General features: G+C 43.5%; 1 protein-coding gene across 14 annotated transcripts in view; it reads left to right on the forward strand.

Annotated features, from left to right (window-relative positions):
- The first annotated feature begins 646 nt into the window (after positions 1 to 646).
- The window catches only part of NCOR1 (nuclear receptor corepressor 1), a 198,390-nt gene continuing 183,020 nt past the window's right edge, over positions 647 to 16,016 (forward strand). For 8 of the 14 annotated variants that reach the window (XM_077480286.1, XM_077480291.1, XM_077480294.1 and 5 more), the window contains exon 1: positions 648 to 1,154. The gene's annotated coding sequence lies outside the window, so the exon portion shown is untranslated. Of the gene's footprint in view, positions 1,155 to 16,016 lie in introns of all 14 variants that reach the window. The other 6 variants (XM_077480298.1, XM_077480300.1, XM_077480299.1 and 3 more) reach the window with 2 other exon arrangements.

Here is a 16,016-nt window from a genome sequence, read left to right on the forward strand (position 1 = left end):
TCTTGTTGGGGGGGGGGGGGGGGGGGTCTGCACTGATAATCAGCACATTGATTATCAGCGCAGCCCCCATCAGAGGTGCCCATCACAATCCCAATCAGTGCCCATCAAAGTGCCAATCAGTAATGCCTGTCAGTGCTGCCTATCAGTGCCCATCAATTCTACATATCAGTGCAGCCTCATCAGTGCCAATCAATTCTACATATCAGTTCCGCCTCATCAGTTCCACCTTATCAGTGCCCATCAGTGAAGGAGAAAATTTAATTTTACAACAGAAACAAATTTCGGTCTTTTTTAATTTGTTTAGCAAAAAAGAAAAACTCTAGTGGTGATCAAATACCACCAAAAGAAAGCTCTATTTGTGGGAAGCGAATGATAAAAATGTAGTCTGGGTACAGTGTGACAGCTGCAAATTGTCCTGGGCAGGAAGGGGGCAAACTCCATGCAGCTAGTGTGCTGGTTGGGTCCTGAACTGGGGACTCTAGTACAGCAAGAAGTGAGCAGTCATACTGCTGTGACACACAATGCTACGTCTCTCAGAGATCGGCCGATCCGATCTCTCGGTGCTCTCGTGTATTGTCCCCTCCAGCTCGCTCAGAAGCGTGTAAGCTGAGTTGGCTCCGCCCCCTGAGTATCTGGAGTTTCACTCGACCCCGGTAGCGCTGCACCACAGGTCCTGGCAGCGCCGTACAGCGGCTCGGGGTGAATTCCGGCGTAACGATCGCGGCGCCCAGTCTCTTATTGCCGGTGTAATATCGCCCCCACACGTGCGATGAGTTGCGATCCAACCCGAGATCTCGTCCTCTTTCTCCGCTCCGGCTAAAAGCGAGCCCGTGTCGCCCTGACAGGACCGTGCGCGGCCGCTGTGTCCGAGAAGGAGGAGTGATCCGTCCAGATCCGTAGAGCCGCCGCCGCACATCACCGGGGACACAGACACCTCCCGGGACATGGTGTTCGGCCCACAGTGAGGCGGCTCCCTGGGCCTCAGCACCGGGACTGAACGGAGGAAGGAAGCGGAGGAGGCGGAGCACAAAATGGCGGACACTGCGCGGATCCTGCCCGGCTGACACTCCGGAGGGGGCGCTGAGCTTCGCAGTACGGAGATCGGGAGTGAAGGTGTGAGCGGAGCGGGGCCCGCCGGGATCAGCGAGTATACGGTGAGCGATGGGGGAGGTGCGGAGAGCCCGGGGGCCTGTACGATCGGGGGGGAGGGGATCTCTGGGGACAGTCCCGGGGGGCTCCTCGTGTCCTGTACACCGATCACATTCCGACTCTACATCCGGCCCGGGGAAGAATATTCGGGGTGCTCAGGGGGGTCCCCGATAGGATTTCCTCCTATTGGGGACACGGGGCCTCACATTCTACCCGATCTGACGTCATTTATATTAGGGGAGGGGTTTATACATGGATTTACCCAACATTCACCAACTATTCTCCTAAAACTCATTGGATCTCATTAGAGGGAGGTAAATGTTGGGTGAAATTAGGGGCCCATTCACACCTCTGCTGTGCATTGAGGGAACGTACAGACTGCCCCATCGTGTAGGGTAGTCGCACGTTTCGGGTCTTAGTCCGCTTTCACACCGCCGCGTTTCTGCACGGTAGCCCCGCACTTTACAGTAAACTTCTATTAGATCGCACGGCTGTGTTGTGAATTCTGAAAGCGCACCAAAGATGCAGCATGCAACAATTTTTGTGCGCTTTCTAGTTTTAAGTCTACGAGAGAGCGAGCAATCCGAGCCAAAACCGCGGGTACACTGCATAGAAACAGCATCAGATCTTTGTCAAATCCACCTTGAGTTAAGTCCCGGTTCACATTGATGCAATTTGAGTCGCACTGAAACGCATGACAATGGAACTTGCATTGCTTCTAATGGTGTCTGTTCATATCAATGAAGCGCATCTGCGATGCATCTTTAAGGAAGGGCCCGCTACTACTTTGATGCGATTTACGGTGTAATTTGGCCTCATAAAATATGTAAACCAAAATGCAAACAAAATCAAATAAGTGCAGCACCCTATAATATATAGGTGCAACCAAAAGCCACACTGCAAATCGTATCACAGTAGTGTGAGACAATTTTTAGTGCCATTTTGTAGTGTGACAGTGCATGTACTGACGCGTTTTTCAAACGTTATTTTTTTTTTATTTTATTTTTTTTCAGAAGGATATTTTATACATAAAACAACCAAAAATGCGTGCATGTATTTTACATTCATTTTTGATACATTTTTATTGAAGTCTGTGGAGTCAAAATGGCACTGTAACGTCGCCAAAGTAGCCACCTACATTTTCCAAAAGCGCATTGTGCGGCATTGATGTGATCGGGCACCATACAGAATAATGTTATTTCTGTTGTTACGATGAAGTCTCATCTGATTGTGTGAAGCAGGCCTTAGCGTGTTGTTGTGCCATTCATATTGAATGCATTAGGGTTGCGTGATGCCCATGTGCAGGCAGCAGCATAGGGCAGCTCATTTACTTGCATGTCACAAAATCGGCGGCGCTTATCCTGGCAGCGAGCTTCGCGTGTTTTTGTAATGCACGTTTGGGCCGCAATAAAATGTGTGTCTGCCAGTCACGTTTGGCGTGCCATTAAAAAATAACACCACAAGCGCAATGGTGTGTATGAAGCCTAAGGCTCCGTTCACAAAAATGCGTTTAGCGCTTGCTGTGGCATTAGTTGTGAATGGCACCCCAAACGAGAAAACACGCATTTTGTTACACAGAAAAGCAAACAACACGCCAAGACGCGGTGAACTCACAAATTGGGGAAAAAGCTCCTTGAGTTACTTTGCCACATGTAGGGCAGACCATTGAAATCAATGGGTTGCTGTATACGTGTCATGTGAATAAAACGCATGTTTTAATTCGCTAGCTGTGATTAAGGGAATAAGGCGCCATTGTTTTCTGCTGAAATTCAGGCTCCCCCCCCCCCATCGTATTTAGGAGCAATGTGTGAACTGTGTAATGCATATATGTGGCAGCAAGAAAGGTGGGCTTCACTGCTCAGCCCCCACACATTTGGGGTTTGTTTATACTAGCCATTGGGGGTGGTAATATCCTGCAGTTGAGTCACATTGTTCCTGCTGCTCAGCGACCTCTCCTTTTAGTTAAAAAAAAGCAGCAGCTGGGTGTGTTGCAGGAATTTTACTCCTTTTTGTTTTTACTGCAACAGGGGGTATAATTCCTGCTGGTCAGCCTCCCCCCTGCTGCATGAATAATCACAGCAGGAATTGCACCCCCAAGGGCCACACTGCAACCCTGCACAGTGCAAACTGTTGCAGCACCATGGTCCAGCATTTACGGGACTAAAACCGACAATGCCTCTGAAAAGTGATCCAAATGTGGATTGCTCTTCAAAGAGCAAAGCAAATGCAAATGATGCCCAATGTGCCTGGTGGCATGAGGTTGTGTGATGGGAGTGTGCGCCCAGCATTCTGACAGCTCTCGATCACAGCTTCTGTTCAGGAGTCACCAGGACGGCCCCTGATCATGTGTCCGCTGAGAGCCAATAATAGCAGCCACGTGATGCAGATTCTGCGCTATCTCCTGGCTGGTAAAGCTCGCTTATAGGTCTGCAGGGAGGCGGCATTTAGAGGTTAATATTGAGCGTTTTGTAGCTTTCAGCTTCATAACCCTGAAGTGTGATAAGGAAGTAAAGGATTTCATTCACTCCCACTCATACGCTAAAATGCCTACGCACTGCTTTACTGGGTATAGGGGCGGTTTGTATTTACAGTGCATTGTATGTTTTGTTTTTTCATTTACTTTATTGAATTGTCACAAAATGGCACCTGAGGTCTATGCAGAGCATTGCATCTCATGGCAGTGTTGTGAACAGGCTACACAGGGAACGGTTTTCTATGTGCTCTTGTGTTGAGCCTGCAAGCCTTAGATCATTCCATTTTCTTTTTGTGGCCGGAAAGAAAATCTTTTCAATTTCTCCCTCAAAGCTATTGTGTTCTGCTGGCGGGGGGCATGGGGAGCCTTCCTGACAGAACACAATGATCAATGCTAGTGGCTATAGCCATTGGCAGTAATCATATGTGAAAAATTTGATTGTACCCGTGTTAATTGATGGAGACAAACTGCTTGACCATAGATGGTTCGAATCTCAGCCGGTAAAGCATTTGACCCATCTATGAGCGGCTGAGGACCCGGGCGGGGGAGGGGAATGTATTTAGATTTAAATAATTAAGCTTTAGCTGTGGTTTGGATTGCTGCCCTGGTGGTCCCCTATATTGGCATTTGCGTGTGTGTGTGTGTATATAGTAGGAATCGACCTGTTATCGGTAAGGTTGGTTATTGCAGGTCGATTATCAGCATTTTCTGAAAAATCTGTATCGGTCGCAAACTAGACCGATATTATTGATTGAAGGGGTTGTACCGAGGTGATGCATGCAGCTGCCGGTGCTCTGTCAAATACTGTCCCCTGTTGGATAGTGTCCGCTGTGTACTGCACATGCGCAGTAAACATGACAAGCAGATTTCGAAAATATCCGAAGATGAACGGCGCCTGCGCCGTGAGTCCAGGTTCATGCCCCACCATCCAAGTGGACATAGTCAGAATATAAAAGAGCCAAGTGAAGCAAGGCTGTCCCCTCTAACTATGTGCAGCTTTATGTCCACTTGGATGGTGGGGCTTGCACCTGGACTCACGACGCAGGCGCCATTCATCTTTGGAGATTTTCTGAATCTTCTTGTGCTCCGTACTGCGCAAGCGTCGCACCTGCGCAGTACGGGGCGGACAGTATTCGATAGGCGGACATTTTTTGACGTAACACCGGCATCACCCCGGTATCGTTCTTTAGAGTGGACGGTTGGCTTTATTGTAATAACAGCTGTCGCTCGGCTTTTATTTCAACCTCCCCCCCCCCCCCCCCCCACTGCTTTCCGTCCCACCGGGAGGCCTGAGCAACCGGCTGGCCAAAGACCCGAACAAAGCCGATGCTTTATTCATGTCTCGGATCTAGTAACCCGGAAGCGATATCATGACATCACTTCCCCGGATTACTGTCCAAGATCTGGCATCAAAAACTCTGATCTTGACGTTTCAAATACTTTCAAGTGCAGAGGAGGGGTTTGGGGTCTTATTGACCCCGATCTCTTCATAAAGAGTACCTGTCCCTGCCTATTACTGTTACAAGGGATGTCTACATTCCTTTGACAGCAATAATAGTGATAACAAAATTAAAAACATTTCTGCAGACAGTATCGGCCTGAGAGGTTCCTGAAATATCGGTACCGACAAAACGATATTGGTCGATCCCTAGTGTATATAGACTTTGTGGGGATGGCTTAGTCCTATATTCACTTTCTGTCTGATACTTATCTGTGACCCCTGGAGGGTTGGCTGTGATGTTTATTGCTCACAAATAAATGGATCTGTCTTACATGCTGCCACCCATACCTTTTTAGGTTTAAAGCGGTAGTAAACCCGCACATTTTTTTTTTTTTTTTTTTTAACTTGCAAAGCAAAAGGCATAATGAGTTGGTATGCACCGCATACTAGCTCATTATGAAATTCTTACCTTAGAACGAGGCCCCGACATCTGGCCCGATCCATGCCGAGGGAGCTGACATGCTTCCTCAGCGTTTCTTCCGGGTATCGCGGCTCCGGCGCTGTGAATGGCCGGAGCCGCGATATCGTCACTCCCGTGCATGCGCACGGGAGATTTCATTCCGGCCGGCCGGACACTGCCGGATTTTCAGGCCGAGAATCCCCTTGTGCGCATGCGCCGCTGCAGTCAGCAGCGCATACCGAGGGGGAATATCTCCTAAACCTTACAGGTTTAGGAGATATTTTTTTTTACCTACAGGTAAGCCTTATTATAGGCTTTCCTGTAGGTAAAAGTTAAAAAATTGAGTATACAACCACTTTAAGTACATACCCAGCTGATGTTTATTTTATGGACTTTGGTTCTCTGTTTGTAGCTCTCTTTGTGGTATATCTTACCTGGAATGCAGGTAAGTGTACGCCGAGGAATCGGACTACGCGAAACATGTTGCGCCTCTTGTGAAGGGGTGTTGGAAGGTTTTTACCTTTTTGGCTTTAGAAGCACTTGGTTGCAGCACTGATCGGAGATATGTTATCACGAGCACATTAAAGGTGTATGAATCAAGCTGTGTGATAGAAAAGTTGTCTTATTGCTCCTGTTTTGTGCGGCCTTGTTAACAGAATTTGTTTGTTTTTTGTTTTTTTTTTCCCTTCCCTGTGGCCTTGTGTTACATTTCATGTTTGCCTATTTTTTATCATAGTGGAAATTGACGTTGGTTGTCAATAATTAATAGTTTTGACCTTGTGTGTCTAGGGTCAGTCGGTAATTTTTATTTTATTTTTTTAAATTTTAATTTGAAAGTTACATCACTGGTACAATTCCATTGATGGAAGATATGTGCTGTCATGCAGGAGAAACCAGAAAAATAGCAGCAGAAACGCAAGCACTGCATTTTAGATGCATTTCTGCTGCACTTCCATTTAAGTCTATGAAACCAAAAACGCAACATCCTGCGGGCAAAGAAGTCCCTGACCTGTCCTATAGACGCACCAGTTGAAAATGCACAGATGTGAATGTGGCCCATTAGATCTCATGGTAAATTGACTGTAGTGCGTTTTTGCTGAACTGAAGATGCACTGAAAAAATGCATAGGTGTGAACCAGGCCTAAAATATGGAGTATTGTGACTCCAATGTAGAGAGGTAGCTACAACTTCCAAAGAGTGATGTCCTGAATTATCAAACAAAATTGCAACAAAAGAACCATTGTAGGAAGAGATTCCTGCTCACCAGTGTGAACAGAAACAATGTATAAAGTTGGTTCCAAGGGCTTCTGTTCTGCAAAAAATGTAACCAACACGATGGAGGAAGATGTAAACATGGATATGTGAGGAAAGTGCAGTAGAGATTACCTCCTAGTATTGGTTTGAAGCATAAGTGCCTGTTCGCATGACAAAAACGCCCTCCACATCTGTTCCGGATGGTTTCTGCATGTGCAATTTTGCGCCTCCTTTTTTTTTTTTTTTTTAAGCATACTCCAGTGCTTTTTGATGCATTTTCGGATGCCTTTACTACCTCCATTTTTTTTTTTTTTTTTTCTTCTTCTGTCCTGGGGTCCAGTGCGTTTTTGATGATTTTTGCTTTAACCAATATATATATATATATATATATATATATATATATATATATATATATATATATATATATATATAAATTAAAAAAAAAATATGTAGCATTTTAGCCTAAATTGATGAAGAAACTTTCCCCCCCCCCCCCCCCCAAAATTGTCGTTTGTTTTTTTTATTTTGTTTTAGCCCAAAAAATAAAAATTGCCGAGGTGATCAAATGCCACCAAGAGAGATGTTTTTTTTTTTTTTTGTGGGAAAAAACATTTTGTTTGGGTACAGTGATCATATGCCACCAAGAGAGAGCTCCCATTTTTTTTTTTTTTGTGAAAAATAACTTGCATTTTGTTTGGGTACAGTGTCGCGACCACACAATTGTCTGTTTTTAAAGTAACGCAGTGCCATATCGTAAAAAAATGGCCTGGTCATGAAGGGGGGTAAACCTTTCGGAGCTGAAGTGCTTCAATATAAAAAAAATATCAAATGTGTTACGATTGTTCCTTAAAGAGGAAGTAAACTCTCCCACTCTAATGCTGCTTTTCATTTAGTCCATTATAATTAATTTGCAAACTATATCCACTGTAATCCACCCCAAATCACATATTACTTACTGTTTAAAAGAAACTTTCAAAAACTTGTTTCCAGGGGTAAGGCAGCACCATCTTAAGTATTGTGGAGTGTATTTCCGCCCTTACATTGAGCACTTCCTGTACTGTTGACCAAGCCTCCTTCTCAATCCAATGTTTCTATGGCAACCCTGCTTCCCTGTTCATAGCTGACTTGTTTTATTTCCTAGTATTTAGTATTTCCATCTAGTGTTTGCCTGTGTGAGTCCTATCGGCTTCGGCTGATGGGACAGCTTTACTGCAGTCTTATGCACTGCTTTACACTGCATGTGTGGTCACATGGTGTGTAGGAGGAAGCTCTGAGTGATTATGAAGTCTCCTGGGATTTCAGTGGTGTGCCTAGGAAGTCCTGATAACAGATAGATAAGCACATAGAGAGTGTGCCATAAATCAGGGGAGATCTGGGCATGCTCAGTGACGTCATTCTAAAGCACAAAAAGGATTACAACAATACTAAGCAAGTAAGGAGATATTTACAAGCAGTGTTCATTCGGGTTTTTTATGCATTTACATGGGACAAAGTTGTGGGGGAGGGTTTACAACCACTTTAATGCACAGTATACATGCTATAAAGCATACATGTGGCTGTGTGCCGATTCCCACCAATAAGAAAAGATGGCTGTCATTTATAACACACAGGTGACAGCTTATCACCCTGTCTGCTGGAGTTGCTGGTGCTATGTTTTTTTTAGATCTGTTACCTGCCAAATTGGTGAAAGGGCATTGGCACTGGTTATACCTGTTTACCCCATGCAAGCTAAAAGCACATAGTTGTTTGGCCAGTTGTGACCATAGAACAGTTTTTATAGACTATGCCAAATGTGTGTTTTTTTTTTTTTTTTTTTTTTTTTTGTCTTAGAAGTGGCAATAGAAACTTTACCATCAGCAGATTTTTTGTTGATTTTTAGTTATACAAGAAAAGCGTTTTGAATTCAAGATATTTTCAGCTAGTGAAGTTTCTGCTTTATATGCTGATTGAACTTTTAGGGCTTATTCACACAAGCTGTGCTGTGCAGCCTTGGAAGACAGTCCCAATGCATAGATAAAGCAAAAAGCCTTATGTCAGTTCATAGCACTGCGTTTATGATGTCATGCATTGGAAAATAGTATGCCATGCAGTGTTTTTTCATCAAAGTGTGATGCAACACAGCCCACCACATTGCACTGTAGCCAATAGGATTTAAATGTCATTTTGGGACATTTCAATCAAGTTCATAAGACAAAAGCAAATTACATGATGCACTTTTTTTTTTTGTGCATCAGTGGTAGTGCTTGCTGCTTGTGTGAATGGGTTTTTAAATGTGCAAAGCTTTTACTGAGACATACAAATTCATGGTCTTCCATTGGTGGATGTGTGTGTGCGCGCGCACACACGCGCACACAGTTAGTATCTCACAAAAGTGAGCACACCCCTCCCATCTTGTATAAGAGTGTACATTTGCTGTCCCCTTAAAATAACTCAACACACAGCCATTAATGTCTAAACCACTGGCAACATGTCATGTGACTCTGTAATATTACAAGGTCTCAGGTGTGAATGTGGAGCAGGTGTGTTAAATTTTGGTATTAACGCTCTCACTCTCTCATACTGGTCACTGGAAATTCAACACAGCACCTCATGGCAAAGAACTTTGTGGATCTGAAAAATAATAATTTGTTACTCTATATAAAGATGGCCTAGGCTATAGGAAGATTGCCAAGACCCTGAAACTGAGCTGCAGCATGGTGGTCAAGACCATACAGTGGTTAGCGTTTATGAGTTATTGCTGCCTCGGTCAAGTGAAATCGCGGGCGAGCGGCGCGCGTTCCAGCTGCGCTCCACGGGCTCAACAGACCGGAAGTGACGTAGTGTGCGTAGCTCCGTTGTACGCGTTTCGTCATAGACGTCCTCAGGAACTGTGTATGAAGGAACACTTTTTTTTTTTTTATTTATAGGAAGGTACGTTACGCACAGGTATAGGTCTATCCTCCCTTTTTTTATTTTTTTATTTTTTTCTCGTTTCATCTTTACATATTTGATCCATGTGGCCAGCAGAAGGCTCAGTACACACCTATGCAGTTTTGCTTTTGATCTTTGTGCACACGATTTTAGCAGAGACTTGCGTTTTTTCGCTTTTTTTTTTTTTTATTTAAATTTTTTGGCCAATTTGTTGGGCATATAAAAAACACAAATTGCTGCAAAAACACATTACCGTACATGCTTTTCTGCAGCTTCTCCTTTGAAGTATATTGAACCAAAAAAAAGCACCGTTTTGCATTTAAAAAAATAAATAAAAACAAGTCCCTGACCCTTTCCAATTACGCAGCGGCTGAAAAAAGCATAGATGTGAATGTGTCCCGTAAGAAACCATGCAAATGAACTGTAGTGGCTTTCTGCAAAAAAAACAAACAGATGTGAACCAGGTCTAAGATGTTTAGTAACATAATGGGGTTTAAAAAAATAAAATAAAAAATGTAGTCCTTTTATAGTACAAAAAGCAAATCACTACTGTAAGGGGTTAATTTTTTTTTTTTTTTTTTAACTGTAGAGCCCTAAAATATATATATATATATATATATATATATATATATATATATATATATATATATATATATATATATATATATACCGTATATACTCGAGTATAGGCCGACCCGAATATAAGCCGAGGCCCCCAATTTACCCCCAAAAAAACTGGCAAACTTATTGACTCGTGTATAAGCCGAGGGTGAGACATGCCTGTCCATCCCTGTGTGTGTGTCCGTCCATCCCTGTGTGTGTGTCCGTCCATCCCTGTGTGTCCGTCCATCCCTGTGTGTCCGTCCATCCCTGTGTGTCCGTCCATCCATCCCTGTGTGTGTGTGTGTCCGTCCATCCATCCATCCCTGTGTGTGTGTGTCTCCATCCATCCATCCATCCATCCCTGTGTGTGTGTGTCTCCATCCATCCATCCATCCATCCCTGTGTGTGTGTGTGTCTCCATCCATCCATCCATCCATCCCTGTGTGTGTCTCCATCCGTGTGTGTGTGTGTGTGTGTGTGTGTGTGTGTGTGTGTGTGTGTCCAGCCTACCTTTGTCCCGAGCCTCCGTCCCGTGCCTTGCCTCCTTGCCTCCGTCCCGTGCCGTGACTTGCCTCCTTGCATCCGTCCCGTGTCGTGCCGTGCCTTGCCGCCGCCGTCCCGTCCCGTGCCGTGCCTTCCCTTGCCTCCGTCCCGTGCCCTCTTCGTCGGCGGCCATTGTAAAGTTCAAAAGCTGCGCCGCCGCCTTCGCCTGTGATAGGCGGAACACTGAATTTCCCAGCAGCCTGTGTTCCGCCTATCACAGACGTCGTATCATCCTCGTCCGTAGTACGAGGATGATACGATGTCCGTGATAGGCGGAACACAGGCTGCTGGGAAATTCAGTGTTCCGCCTATCACAGGCGAAGGCGGAGCCGGAGGCGCGGCTTTTGAATAGAATGGCCGCTGTCTGTCTGCTCGACACGCTGATCGAGCGGGCAGACAGCGATGACTCGAGTATAAGCCGAGGGGGGCACTTTCAGCCTCAAAAAAGAGGCTGAAAATCTCGGCTTATACTCGAGTATATACGGTATTTATATTTATTATTATTATTTTTTTTTTTTTTTTATTACACACATTCCCAAAATAAACAATCTTCAAAGTGATCAGTGCTTCACAGTAAATGAACAAAATAAACCACTAGTGCAACTATACTATAATACAAACTATAATACCACCAATGAACTGTGACTGTAATGCCATCGATCCACATTAAGAAACTGTGAACAAATGTCAAAAAATCTGTGCACTCTGTGGTTCTGCAACTGACTGGTGTATCCCTTCACAATCCAGGGTGGGTAAATAAAAATGGTGTCTGTTCTTTCAAATGATGTGACACCTGAGTGATTTCTAGCCTCTCACCTTACTGCTGTAAGGTAACCGCATATAAAGGTATCTTTATCTAGTGATCCATATGCCTCTGCTGGGTCTGTCTGGCCTGAGGGTCTCTATGGTGGTCCTGAGGGTTTCCTCCTTCGTGTCATCTGTATTATGTGCATATATAAAAGAGTCTTCTTTACATGTTTTGGTAACCTCTTTTTATATTTTGCCAAAAATTGGCATATATTTTGTGTGTGGGTTGTCCCCCCCCCCACCCCCCCAAGAACATTTGAAAAGTGTATTTTTGTTCCTTAAACAATTGTTTGAAAACCAACTGCACGAATACCATGTGACACAAAAAATTGCAAAACCCACCATCTTATTCTCTAGGGCCTCTGTTTTAAAAAAGATATACTGTTTTGGGGGCTGCTAACTAATTTTCTAGCAAAAAGTACAGATTTTTACATGTAAACAAGTGTCAGATAAAGGCCTGGTCTTCAAGTGGACAGAAGTGATGTGGCTTATTTATGTAATCAGTTGAAGAACAGAAGATCCTGAAAGCAGCGAAGACTGTTTGGGTGATGTAGCTGGGGCAGAGTTGTGGGTGGCTTTGATGACAATAGTATATTGAATTTTATTTTTGTGGGTGGATGCCAGTGGCGGGGCTTGGCAGAGAAGGGTGGCAGACGCTGAACAGTTAAGTGAATGGGTGTATTGTGACTATAGGTGTTGATGGCAGCTTGTAAATGACATTGTAGTGGTTGCCTTTTTTCTGCTTTTAGACGTTTTTGTTTGCAATGATCAAACTGAAGTTTCATCAGCTGCTAATACCAAAAGGTCCTTTTTCTTAGATATGTAGTAGTCAGTAGACTGCACAAAACACCTAAATCATAAGGCTATTATCCTTCAAATGCTTCAGATTTTTTTTGTCCTTTCGTGTTTTACCATCTTGACAAGGTCAAGGATTTTCTACCTCGTTTAAAATTAAACGCATCCCACGCTAATGTCAGTCTGTGGGGGGGGCGAAGAGCTTCCCAATGGATTTTACTTAAAATCTGTTGCTGAACTTGGCTGAATTTTTACATTGTGTGTTACATAGGAATTTGCAGCTTGCCCGTCGTGACACTATAAATTTTTTATTTTTTTTTGCAGTAAAATAAAATCTGTTTGGTGCTGTTATTGTACCTAGTTCTCTTATATTAAAATATTTCTCTGTTGTAAGCAAAGGATTCTATAGTTTTCTTATGGCAGATTTCTAATTGGAGCCTGTTGACAATGTTGTCTCTGTTTGGTCAGTTAAGATGTAATTCATTGTACAGCATTAAAGCGGGTGAAGGGCCTCTAAGGCAAGTCATAGATGATTCCCCCATCAACGCAGTCTGTGTTGATGGGGTATCCCTCCCTTAGTACTATTGTGTTGGGGTATCCCTCCCTCTGCTGGCAGAACAAAGCGATTTACTGCTAGTGGCTATAGCCGCCAGCAGGAATCGCATGCAAAAAAAATTGATAAGCTGCTTAGTACAGCCTGCCTGCCCATTAGAGCTGCACTATTAATCATTAAAACTCAATTCAACCCCCCTGACTATCTTTGTTGCAGTTTGCCATCAAGTGGAGAGACTTATCTGCTCACTCAGCTGTCAAAAGAAAACATCTGGGCAGTCTGCCAAGTTTTTAACATGAAACATTGTAACTAACTTCCTTCTTAGATCAAAGGTATAAACTTCTGTGTAAAGAGAAAATCCAGGCAGTCTGCCAAGTTTTTAACCACATGTAAATGCAGGAAGTTTAACCACTTAAAGTCTAAATCTTTCTGACATTTTGTATGTATGTATGTATATGAGAGAGAGAATTTGCCCAGTGGTCTTTCAAAAGCAATTTTTGGGTAAAAATACACTTCACTGAATAAAAAAAACGAAACGGTAAAGTTAGCTGAATTTTTTGTTTTTAATGTGACAGATGTTACGCTGAGAGAATAGTGATCTATCTTCTAAGCAAACAGTCGCAATTCTCATTTTGGCCAGAATCATGCAGCTCTACTGCCCATAGATGTATCGACTCTCAGCAGGTACCTGCTGAACCGGCCTATATTCATTTTTTTCTGTGGCTGGTTTAAAGTGGTTGTAAACCTCAATCTTGTACTTGTATCTATAGGTAAGCCTTATCTATAGGTACTGAAAATGTCCCCCTAAACATGCGCCATTTAGGAGATATTAATATGCAGCCGATGACCTCGTTGGCACATGCGCTCTGAAAGGAACGGCTACCTGGGCCATTCCTTCAGAGTCCTGAGCTGTAAATGACGGCTTCCCCACACATGCACGGGAATGACGTCATTGCGGCTCCAGCCAGTCACACAGCCGGAGTCTGTAGACCTGGAATGCACATGTGTAAAGATGGAAGCGGCCTTCAGCGATTGTATTGCTAGAATTCTTAGTTTTTAGGTACGTTTCGCACAATTGTGCTAATATGCGATGCATTCCAGTGTGTTATGCTGGTCTAAAAAGCACCTAATGGTTTACAACCACTTTTAAAGAGGAAGTAAACCCTGATGTGATGGGTTTACTTCCTCTTTGATTCCATGCAAAGGCAAAGCATAATGGACTACTATGCATCGCATAGTAGTCCATTATGTGTCACTTACCTGACACAGGAGCCAGCGAAGTCACAGCTGTCCCCTGTAGTCCGCAGCATCCATCTTCTCGGTGGGTCTCGCTGCTCCACCGCTGTTATTTGACGAAGCCGCGATGATGTCACTCCCGCGCATGCACACCTCCCTCAATTTTCTGTAGACCTAATGTGTAGGTTTACTAACTTGGAACAGTCGGATTACCAGCAGCTCACAAAATAGAGGTCCGGGGCTCTCTGTGGTAATCGGAGGTGGTTGCTCAAACTTCATATCGGAGGGAGAAATGTCCTGCACAATATTTGAAGCACTGCAAGTCCCAACAGTTAGTCCCTTAGAAGCATTCATGGCAGTGATAGAACTACACGATTTGGTGGTCTTGGTCCACTGTACTGCCTGGTTGATGATCTTCTGTGTATAAGAATTGTGGGGGAAAAAATCCTTCTGTGGTGGATTGCTAGTGCTATCCACTTAGGTAGCTTATTCTAAAGTTGGATCTTTACCCCCTCGGTGAATATTTTAAATTCAGTTTTTTTTTTGTTTTTTAATGTCGTGCTAACTCTGGGGGAAGTGGGCAGTGGTGACCTTTTTTTAAGTGTACAAAAATATCTTGTTTGCTTTCCATAATGGCTGTTTTACTCTGGAGTTCTATTTGTTATTCAGAGTTGCTGTTTGTACAGATACAGACGTAGGTAGCAAGTTGTCTTCATGGCAAACATGAGTATTCCCTTTTCAGCAATGCGTCGTTTTTGCACTGTTGATCATGGTGTTAGAGAATGGGCTGACATCACTGTGTGTGTGTTTCACTTCCAAACTTCAACTAAATAGAAGAATCCCCCAGTGCCAATGTAGAATAATTCATTTGGTCAGGGTACAGTTGGCACCGTTGGCCCAGATAATATGTACAGCCAAAATTAAGTTGTGGGGGTTGGGTGTATGGTATCTCATTCACAGGTAGAAATGTATTAGACTTGCTCCAAAACACTGATGAAATGATTCATATTGTTCCTAATATTATATTTAAAAAGGGTTCGTGTGTGTGGTGTGGGGTTTATTTTATTTTTTTGAATATCTTATAACAAAACTCTGGTATCGAATGTTAAAGCAAAGCTCGAAAAGGCCAATAAGTCCACTCTAAAACATGGTGGAATCTCCTTTGCTGGTTATTGTATTTAGACAGCCGCAGCACCCATGGCTGTCTGAATACTCGAACGGTGACTACATATGATATGATGCAGTATCTTCTTACCCCCTTTTTTTTTTTTTTTTTTTTTTTTTTTTTTTTTTATATTATACTATGAGCTGTGTTTGCTAGCTTTAGTCCCCATTCACAACTGACAGATTTTTCAGCTTGTAAAACACTCAGCGTCTGTCACCTGAAGCAAAACGCATGAAGCTCAAAGTACATGCACTTCTTTTTGGCAGATTAAAAAGCGTTTTTGGCCCTATAGGACTTCAATAGAAGCCCCTGACTTGACCAGTAAAATGCTCCTAAAACGCTCAAATAGCAGCTCTCCACCCCTAATTTCCTCTCCTCTCCTTCTAGTGTTTCTTATTGGCTTAAAAAAAAAAAAAAATGAAAATCACGCGAAGCTGTAAAACACTTGTAATACACTTCTAAAAAGCTTAAAAAAAAAAAAAAACGCCAGTAAATGGATATAAGGTGTGAATGGAGCTTCAGGGCTCATACACACTGCATCTCAAGGAAGCGGCTCCTGCAGGTTTTTGAGCTCTCTTTTTGTTTGTTTTTTTCTGCCTGGAAACTCCCCTCCATGTTGGCCAATGT

Source organism: Lithobates pipiens, unplaced genomic scaffold, assembly GCF_037356315.1.
Source record: "Lithobates pipiens isolate NorthernLeopardFrog02 unplaced genomic scaffold, aLitPip1_a1.2 Scaffold_16, whole genome shotgun sequence".
In the NCBI taxonomy this organism is placed as follows: domain Eukaryota; kingdom Metazoa; phylum Chordata; class Amphibia; order Anura; family Ranidae; genus Lithobates; species Lithobates pipiens.